Below are 11096 nucleotides of genomic sequence, written 5' to 3'. Positions count from 1 at the left end.
TGATATATGTTATATATTTATTAATATAATATATATGTTATTTGATTTAGAAATATATATATATATATATATATATATGTTATTTGATTTAGAAATATATATATGTTATTTGATTTAGAAGTATAATATATGTTATTTGATTTAGGAATGTATATATGTTATTTGGTTCAGAAATATATATGATTCGTTATAGAAATATATACATGATTTGTTATAGAAATAAATGTTATTTATCATAGAAATATGTATGATTTGTTGTAGAAATATATGTCATTTGCTATGGAAATATAAATGATTTGTTATGGAAATATATATATGTTATAGAGATATATTTGTTATTTATTATTGTTATAGAAATATTTTATATATATATGTATATATTAGAATAGAATATTAATATTTGGATTTAAGAGAAAAATAAGTAGGTTAAAGATTTATATAAATAGTAGAGACCTACTTTAGAAAAACATAACGTACGTACGACTGCTTTTGGAGAAAAGGGAGAAAAGCCAAGAGAAGAGGGAGAGACCTAGAGGAGGGCTGCAATTTTGTGTATTAAGGTAAGGGTGAGACTAACCTTGCAATTCTATTAAGTATGTGAATCAACGGTTAGGTTTAACATGATGTAGGATGAGTTTAAGAAGAATCGGAAATTAGGTCAAATTGATAGAATTGATGATTAAACGGTGGAAACTTGTTAAAAAGATGTAGAAACTGTCCTTAGACCTTAGATAATGATTTAGATGAATTCTGGAATTGAAATTAGACTTAGAACCTTGTTAGATGATGATTTTCGTGTAGAAAGTGCATCATGTCCGAGCCTAGATTCATCGCTCGCCACGAGAGCCTTCTCCTTCGCCTCGCGAGTGTTTTGGTATTGCTCGCCATTGCGAGAAACCTTACTCGCCATAGCGAGTTAAGGCAGAGAGCATGTTAGATTTTGTGTTTCGACCTTTTGAGTTGAACCTTAGATGCCTTTGAGTACCTTTAGGTGCCTACTATCGATTAGAGAATGATTTAGAACGAGATTGAACCTAGAACAACCTTAGTTGGAAAGTTGGCTTGTACTCGCCACGGCGAGCAAATGCTCTCGCCTCGCGAGCACTTCCAGAATTGAGTGTTTTTAGTGCATTGTGAGACTTAGGTTGCTTGGATTGGTTAGAAATGAACTTTAGGTACATAGTGTGACCTATTAAAGATAATGATTGTGAATTGTGAAGCTATATTGAAATGCTAAGTGTTTATAATGTGATTTATTGATTGATTGCATTACTTGAATTATTATTGAATGATCAGGAAGTTGTTGAAAATGAATTGATAATAAGCTGTTGATATAATCTGATTATGCTGCTATTGTTATTTAACTAAGTTACATGAGTTGTTGTTGATTATCATTTGATATTGTTATATCCTGAGATGTTCATGTGTCGCCTATGTTGTTGTTGTTGATTATGTGAAATATTTATATGCCTTATGTGGAAGATGTTTGATGTTTAAGTTGTTGATGCTTCACATTAATATTGTTATGTTGTGAATTGCAATTGATATATTGATATCTCTCTATTGTTGTGTGATTTGACTGTGCTACTGCTGTTATTTAACTAAGTGTATGATGTCTATATATATATTATGAAATGATGACGTTTAGCTCCAAGTTATTGGATGCATGATGATATGTTGATTACGATGATTACGGTGTTTTGTTGTTAAGAGTCCATGCATAGCATTTCATTGAGCTTTGTCCTCACCACGATTAGGAGCTTTGTCCTCCGCACGTTTTAGGAGCTTTGTCCTCCGCACGATAAAAGTATATTAATACTTATGATGACGATTGGTACCACATGCATATAAGTGTCTAAGTTGCATTGTCGCATATGTCGAGTCAAGGTCGTTGTTGATGAATTATCATCCATGAGTTGTTAAGTTGTCGATGAATTATCATCCATGAGTTTGTCGAGTTGTGTTCTACCTATGTGTTGTTAAAGAAGTACCTACGAAGATTATACGATGTGAATTATATGATGTTGACTAAAATATTGCTATGTTGTTTAACATGTTGATTATGATATTGTTACGTTGCTATGTTGTTTAAGATAATGATTATGATATTGTTAAGTTGTTATGATGTTGTGTATAATTGTTACTATTAAGTGATGATCTATGTTGTTATAATTTGGTTAATATGTGTTATATGATGATGTTTATAATGTGATGAGTATGAAGTAAATGATAGTTAGAAGTTGGTTGAACTATTAAGAATTATTACATGAAGAATTATTATTACTAATGATGTTATTTATGTTGTTAAATATAATTATTGAATTATATGCTTGATATTATTGTTTTGTGAAATCTCACCCCTTCTGCTTGAAAATGTTGCTCTTCGTATGAGTAACTTGCAGGTATTAATGATTAGTAGGAGTGATGGCTCAAGTGTCTTTAGGTGCTCTGATACGTAACGGGATGGGAATTTTAATGTTGTCTTTCTATTCCTTGCGTATTGTTTTTGAAGAATTATGACTATGTTTTTAGAATGGATTTTTATGAGATATTAATGATGAGGCCTTGTGCCAAAGACTGTTTTGATTATTGAATAATGTCCGCTGCGAAGTATTAAAGACTTTTTAGTTATCGAATTTTAAAGGATAAATAATGATTTATTCAGTTTATGATTTTAAGAAAAGAATGTGACATTCCGTTTAGGTGAATTACTCTGATTAAATAAATGAAATTTTCACGTTGGGAAAACGGGGTGTTACAAAATAGGCTTGGTTGCTAGAGGAACATAAGAGAAACTGTCTTGAGAAATTAGGTCTAACATAACATTATAAGCTTATAGTTTTGGTTTGAGAAGGACTTGTCATTTAGAGGAAACCAACGATCCCAGGGCTCTTTTTATTATTATCTTTCAAACGCTTGAAAACCCTCAACTTACAATTCTCTTCTCTTCTAATCATCTCTAAAGGTTAATTAAAGTGAACTACTCCCTGTCGGAACGATACTCTTTTATACTACTTCGGTAAGACTGTGCACTTGCGGTTTTATCTCATCAAAATGCTCACTGCTAAAACTAGCAAGAGACTTCAAATGTTCAAGCACAACTGCAAGAGACTTCCTATGCTCCTGAACACAATCAAGAGACTTCTACTGCTCAAGCACAACTGCAAGAGACTTCTAAATTCAAACAGAATTACAAAGAAAAATGTTTGAGGTTGAACACTTGATATACAATCAGTGGTGTTCACAATAAAAATCAGATACAGACTCTTAAGACTCTAGAATTTTTAAGATATGAAAGTTGATGAGAAATTCTAAGTGAACTTTGAGTGCAGAACAATTTCAGCAGAGTTTTGGCACTTGTAAATTGTTGTTGTTCTATTGTATAACTCTGAGTCTTCACTCCTTTATATAGAGGTGTGAAAGAGACATTGTGAATTTTCCAGTACATCAAAATAGAGTCGTTTGAAGCTTTGATCAATCATCAATGATCTTTTGCCTGATATGGTTAATGTCCTATGAAGGATCAATTTCAAATGCATTCCCATTATGAAGGAACATCGTTGCAGGCAGAGCTGTTTTCCTTGTCTTGTAGCAGAGACAAAAACAGAGTAGTGGAGATAGTGGTTGTACACTTCGTACAATTGTACTTTGTCAACGCTCTTTGAAGAACAAGCATCCAATGCCTTCAATTTCTTCCAAAAAAGTCGTTGCTTCACTTTTTCCGTCTTCTGCACTCTTTAGACGAGGTTGAATCCATAAAACAACTTTTGAAGCTTTAAGTTGCATCCTCTGATCAACTGCAGCTTCTGGTGATTTTTATCTTCTAATAAACTTGCTTCTGATGACGTCATCACTTCACGAGCACTTTGTCTTTAGAAGCGCCTTATCTTCAGGAGCATTTTTCTTCAGACGCTTTAAGCTTCCTTTTTGTTGATTCCTTTTCTCTTTATTGTTCTTCCAAGACCTTTTTTAAGATGTCAATTTTTGTCTATAGTCCTTTACACTTGAATCAAATATTAGCATATCCAATTGACAATTTTTAATACCTTGTTATCATCAAAATTCTTAAGGGTTAATGTTAAACACATTTTGTTCCAACAAACTAGTCGAAATAAATCATTATGAAGTAGTTATAAGGGTCTAGAAGTAGAAACAATGTCTTTATATTTAAAAGATGATTTAACAATTTTTCCCTTCTGACAAAGTGCGTCTAAATGATACTCAATTTCTGGTAAGCCTCTAACTAGTTGTAACTTACTAAGCTTAGAGATTAATCTCCAGTTAGCATGTTCCAACATTCTGTGTCACAACCATTTCTTATCATTCATTGATAGGAGACAAACTACCTTCTGATCAGCCAATACTGAAATATTAATTTTATAAACATTATTTTTCCTTTTTCCTTGAACACTATGGATTTATCATTTTTGTTGATTACTATGTAGTTGCTCTTATCAAACATCACATCATAACCACTATCACAAAATTGACTAATGCTAAGTAGGTTATGTCTAAGTCCATCAACAAACCACACATTATTAATAGAGATAGAAGAGTTGCCAATAGTTCATATACCAATGATTTCGCCAGTCTGGTTTCCTCCAAATCTCACAGTTCCTCTCTCTTTCATTGTTAGGGTTAGGAATATAGTCCTTTCTCCTGTAATGTTTCGTGAGCAGCCACAGTCTAGGTACCATAACCTCTGCTTTTCCTCTTAGGCATATCTGCAACATCAATCATTTCATATTTAGGTACCCATATCTTTATGGGTCCTTTAGGGTTATTCCTGAAAGATTTAGTCTTCTTTTGTGCCTTTTGCTTGAATTTAAGTGGCTTATGTTCATTCAAGACTTTAAGTTTATCACCATTTGGTCTTGAATCTCATGAAGCTACAATTGTTTCCCAAAATAAAAATTTCATAAATTAATCAGAGTAAAACACCTTAAACGGAATGTTACACTTCTTTTTCTTAAAAATCACAAATGGAATAATCAAATAATTATCCTTCAAATTTCAACAACGTAATAATTAAAACTTTGCAGCAGAATTAATTCAACGACAATAACAGCTTCAACAACATGTTCCAAAATTGATACATAAAGGAATGATAAACTTAGCAACAATTTCCCATCCCGTTACGTATCAGAGCCCTAAGACACTTGAGTCACCACTCCTACTAATCTTTAATACCTGCAAGTTACCCATACGAAGGGCAACATTTTCAAGCAGAAGGGGTGAGATTTCACAAACAATAATAATAAGCATATAATTCATCAAATGCATCTAACAACTTAAACTCCATCAATTAGTAATAATAATTCTTTTAACGACTCCTAAACCATATCATGTACTCATCATATCAACAGTCATAACTCGATATCATAAACAACATCATAACCGCATCATTTAACATCATAATCAACATCTTAATCAAAATCATATACAACATAATAACATCATTAATTCGTATTAACATTCTCCACCCAGCATCTCATTAACAACTCATGAATAGAAGACAAGTTAACAACTATACGTAACATCATCAATTCATAATAATAATTATTCATCAAACATTTCATTAGCAATTCATGAATAAAAGATAACTTATCAACTTAACATAACCATCATCAAGTACATTTAACAACTCATAGCTTAACATCATGTAATCATCATCACAACATTCATAATCATCATCATGTAACATCATAACAACCTAATTCATCATATCATAAACATCTTCTCATAATAATATAGACAACACAACATAATCATCACCTCATAATAACATAGTCGACACAACATAATCCTCATCTTATAATAATGTAAACAGCAATAAATCATCATAATAATATTCTTACTTCTTTAACTTTAGTAACACTTACTAATTCAACCAACAACGACGACAACAACAAGATTCTACCACAACGAAAACAACTCTCCCAACAACAACAACAACAGCTTAATCAACAACATAAACAACGTGAGAGTACACCACCTCTCCTAACTCGACAACGTAAGAGTACACCTTAGACCAACATTTACATCTTAGTCAAGATTCGACAGCATCACGGGTAGCACATAGACATCTCAAGATATAGCAATATCAAATGATAATCAACACAACTTAAACATCATATATAATTCCACATAATGCATTTACAAATATACCACATCATTAACAACATCAATCATCATTAACAATATCATTAATCATCTTAATTTCATCAATAATAGATATATAGTTCATCAATTAAATCTAACACCCTTTCATAATAATAATTCATCAGTATATAATTATATCATCATTAACAACATCAACAACAAATGGTAATTAAAACCAACAACATCGACTCATGCAACTACTCAACGACTCCATTAAGACTCCTCAATAATGCGCATGCATGTGGTACCATAATCAGGACCGTAGCCCTCACCGCTGTAGAATGGTTAAAGCATTCATTTTCAGGACATAAGTCCTCACCACTAACACCACTTTGAGCAACTAGTGCTCCACCACTTTGAACGACAAGGCGTTCCAGAGCCGAAACTCTCCCACTTTTATGCTTATGCAACTGACCCACCTGTGTAATCTACATATAAACACCGACAGTATGAACGACGACAACCACCCCTCAACAAATACATATATATATATATATGAATAAGACTTACACCACAATAATACAACTAATGATAGCCAACAACAACTTCAACGTCATATATTTTCCACATAATATATATATTTCACATTAACCAACACCAGCCAACATTAACCAACGTCACCTAAATATTAACCAACTTTAATCAAACGTTAACCCACTTTAATTAAACATTAACCCACTTTAATCAAATATTAATCAGCATATTAACCAACATTTTCCACAACATTAACCAACATATGCATCTTAATCAATAATAACCAGCAACATGGCAGCACACAAACAATCTCAAGATATAACAACATCAAACGGTAATCAACATCTTAAAACATCATATATACATATAACACTTCATCAATCATTGACAATATTGTATTCACAAATATATACATACATATATTAATTCATCAATCATAAACAATTCTTCACTGTGACGTACGTGTAGTAATTTGACCATAACTCAAGTTCTATAAATCATTTTGAAGTCAAACCAACAGCATTAGAAAACTAACATCCATACCTACAACTTTCGTGTTTACACCTAAGACCAATTATGTACCAATCAATACCAGTTTTCATTTCAAATTCTGACAAAGTTGTGCTGAAATTCATAAAAATTCACTAAGACCTCCTTGGAGTATTTTCATCATATCTCATAAACCAAAAATCATTTTCAAGCCAAACCAAATCCATTAAAAAGGTAACAAAATTATCTACAACTTTCATGTTTACACCAAAGACCAATTCAAAACAGAAACATGTGAAAAAGACGCAAGAACGCGAAATAGGTGATGCTGTCGCTGTGCAGCTCGCGAGGCGAGTAAGTTTACTCGCTGTGGCGAGTTGCGACGAACAACTCTACGGGAACAGACCAGTTTTCAGCCAAAAACCCAATTTTTCATCCACCCAAACCCCAAATTTGATAGGAAACTCAACCTATGTTTATTCTACAATCTGAACATCGATTCTTAACACAATTTCGATGGTTTCTACACTTTTCAATTCAAAAATCAATAATCAAAACCTAATCCCAATTATCCAACCTAAGAACAACAACATGTTAAATCACAAATTCAGAATTTATACACTATGATTACTGAATGTTAGTCTCACCCTTACCTTTGATTGAAGAACAAAACTCTACAGAAAATCTGATTATCCTCACCTGGCTCTTCTCCTAGCTTTCTCTTGGTTTTCTCCCAAAACTGATTGTAGGTGAAACAGTTTTCTCTGACTCTCCCTTATTCTTAACTCCCAAAACTTAACTCCCTTTAATTCCTTTAACTCCCACTTAATTTCTATTAATTAAAATAAAACCCCCCAAGACTCCAATTAATTATAATTCTCACATTATTCTAATTATTATCAAAATAAACTATATAATAAAATAGAACACACCACATAATCAACAAATATTATTTAAAATCATATAAAAGACTATAAATAAATCATAAATAAATAAATAACGACTAGAGCGTTACAATACTTATCATTAAGTTTAAGAATAAGATATTTGAGTTTAGCTTCATAGTTTATGACAATGAAGTCATAAGTCTCATTCTCATTTTCTTACTCTTCTAGATCCAAAAGAGTTTTTTCACGTTGTTTCACTAAATCAACATATTTTTCTTTTCAATTTTTCAATGCATTGGATATGTTTTCAAAGTGTGTGAGAAACTCTTTAAGAGACTCAATAAGTTCAGCTCTTGGAATCTTAGAGTATGCCTCATTTTCATCTTCATAGTCTGTATCAAGTTCTGCATCTTAAGCCACTATAGCTACTAACCCCACATCCACATTTGGTTCATCTTCAGCTTCATCCTTATCAGACCCTGACTCATTGTCTAAATCTTCCCAAGTAGCCATCAGACTCTGCTTGATCTGTCTTCTGAACTTGTTGGATTTGAAAGTTGGTTTCTTTGATTTTTGCTTTGATTTCTCTTTCTACAAATCAGAACAATCAACAATGAAGTGTCCAGGTTTCTTGTAGTTGAAACAATCGTTCTGATCTTCTTTTCTTGAGCTATTCTAACCACTGCCTCCACCCAAGAACTTCTTGTTCTTCCTTACCAGATACAAAAGTCTATTGGAGAGTAGAGTCATCTCTTCAACAACAGCAGGATCTTCATATGAATCTCCATCAGGAGACTCATCTTCAGATTCATTTGCTTTGATAGCTTTTGAAGACCTTCCTTTAGAGTTTAGTGCAATAGGTTTTGGCCTTCTAACAAGTTGTTGTTCATTTAAACCAATCTCGTGACATTTGAGAGTACTAATAAGATCTTCAACACTTAGAGTGTTTAAATCATTAGCTTCCTCAATTGCATTCACCTTAGGTCTCCATTTAGCATATAAGCTCCTTAGTATCCTTTTCACATGATCAGAAGCTACATAACTTTTCTTCAGAATCTGAAGTCCAGAGACTAGAGTCTGAAACCATGAGTACATAGTCTCAATGTCCTCATCCTCCTTCATCCTGAACAACTCATACTGATGAACAAGCATAGTAGCTTTGGCTTCTATGAATTTCTTGTTACCTTCATAGTTTGAACACAAGGAAACAAACACTACTTTAACAGTTGATTTATCACTCATCTTCAAGTACTCCTTGTGAGGAAAAGCAGCAACAAGAATGCCTATTATCTTGTGATGTTTCTTGTAAATCTTGTTCTGAGCAGCAGTGTGTTTCTTTCAATCAATAATAGATCTTTCTTCATCTAACACCAAATCACCAACACCATCTTCAAGGACATCACATAGTTCTTCATCTAAACCCATAATCTAACTATACATTTTGGTTTTCCACCAAGAGAAAGTATCAGGATCTCCATTGAAAATTGAAGGTTTGTTTGAACAAGATGACTTGTCATCAGTACCATAATCATATGGTATGGCAACACAGAACCAGAACCACTTCCTTCACTAGTTGATATGTTTTTCTCAGATCTTTTTCTGTTACACTGTTAAGTGGTAAGACAACAGAACCATACTCTGATACCAACTGTTATTGAGAAAAACACAAGAGGGGGGGGGGAGGTGGGTTAATTGTGTTTGCTTTTTCTTCTTTTTAAACTAAGTCCAAAGTCTAGAGTCTGATAGAGTTTAGATTCTAGAACAATGTTTAGAGTCTAATGCAGCGAACAATGAAAAGATATATATATATATATATATAGAGAGAGAGAGAGAGAGAGAGAGAGAGAGAGAGAGTGAGAGAGTGAGAGAGAGAGAGAGAGAGAGAAGAGAATAGAAAGACACAAGCAATTATACAGGTTCCTTCCACAATCCGGAAGTAGTCCTGCCCTCCTTGCACTTCTAAGGAGAGTTCACTAAAATCAATATCAGATTACAAATGCTCAAGAACACTAGAAAGATACTTCAAATACTCAAGTACACAAGCAAGAGATTTTCTATGCTCAAGCAAAAAAGTTAGATACTTCTAAACAAATAAAATTACACAAAAAGATGTTTGGTTTGAACACTTGATATACAATGAGTGGTGTTCACAATACAAATCAGATACAGACTCTTAAGACTCTATAATTTCTAAGATATGAAAATTTATAAGAAATTATAAGTTTATGATGCACAACAATTTCAACAGAGTTTTGGCACTATCAAAACGTTGTGGAGTCTCTCTCAATCTTCAAGTCTTCACTCCTTTATATAGAGGTGTGAGAGATTGCCAGCACATTAAAGATTCGTTACTGAAGCCTGATCACATCACTAATAATTTGTTGCTTGATTAGGTTAATATCCTAGGAGGGAATAATTTACTTTCATTCCTTGTGTGGAGAGTTAACTAGTGTAGACACAATTGTAGTAGTATTATATGCAAACATGAGTGGAGTAATGGTTGTACAATTGTAATATTGTCATTTTCTTGCGCTCTTCAATGGATAAGCATCCAATGCCTTCTAATTCCTATAAAATAGTCGTTGCTCCAGGCTTATATTCCTTCTGCAAACTTGCGTCTTCCAATAACCAAATATAACTAACTTCGTGTTCTTGACTTCAGACTCTAATGAACTTCATAGAAATTGCATGTTGTGTAAGAACCTTGAATCTAATAGAAGATTGAAACATGCATGTTTTGTGACACATACATTGAACTTATAAAAGAATTTTGGAAGTTTCAGAGTGTAGTGAAACTAAACAATGGGAACCACAGCTTTCAAATGATGAATTTACATTTTACCTTTTTATTTTCTAGCTTAAAAATTCATAGCTTTAACCAGTTCAATCTTCTTGGAAATGATTTTTATTTACACTTTTACTGCTTATTTTGATGTATCAATAGCGATGTTGTGAATTCGGTGAAAATCACACCAATAATAAACTTGACGTGTGGAGAAAACAGGAGAAAATAACAGTTGCATAATCTTTTCATCATGCATTTGAAAAGATTATGCAGAGATGTTATCTTACAATATGATAACT

Source organism: Medicago truncatula, chromosome 7 (genome assembly GCF_003473485.1).
Source record: "Medicago truncatula cultivar Jemalong A17 chromosome 7, MtrunA17r5.0-ANR, whole genome shotgun sequence".
In the NCBI taxonomy this organism is placed as follows: domain Eukaryota; kingdom Viridiplantae; phylum Streptophyta; class Magnoliopsida; order Fabales; family Fabaceae; genus Medicago; species Medicago truncatula.
Note: the sequence above shows the minus strand (reverse complement) of the source record.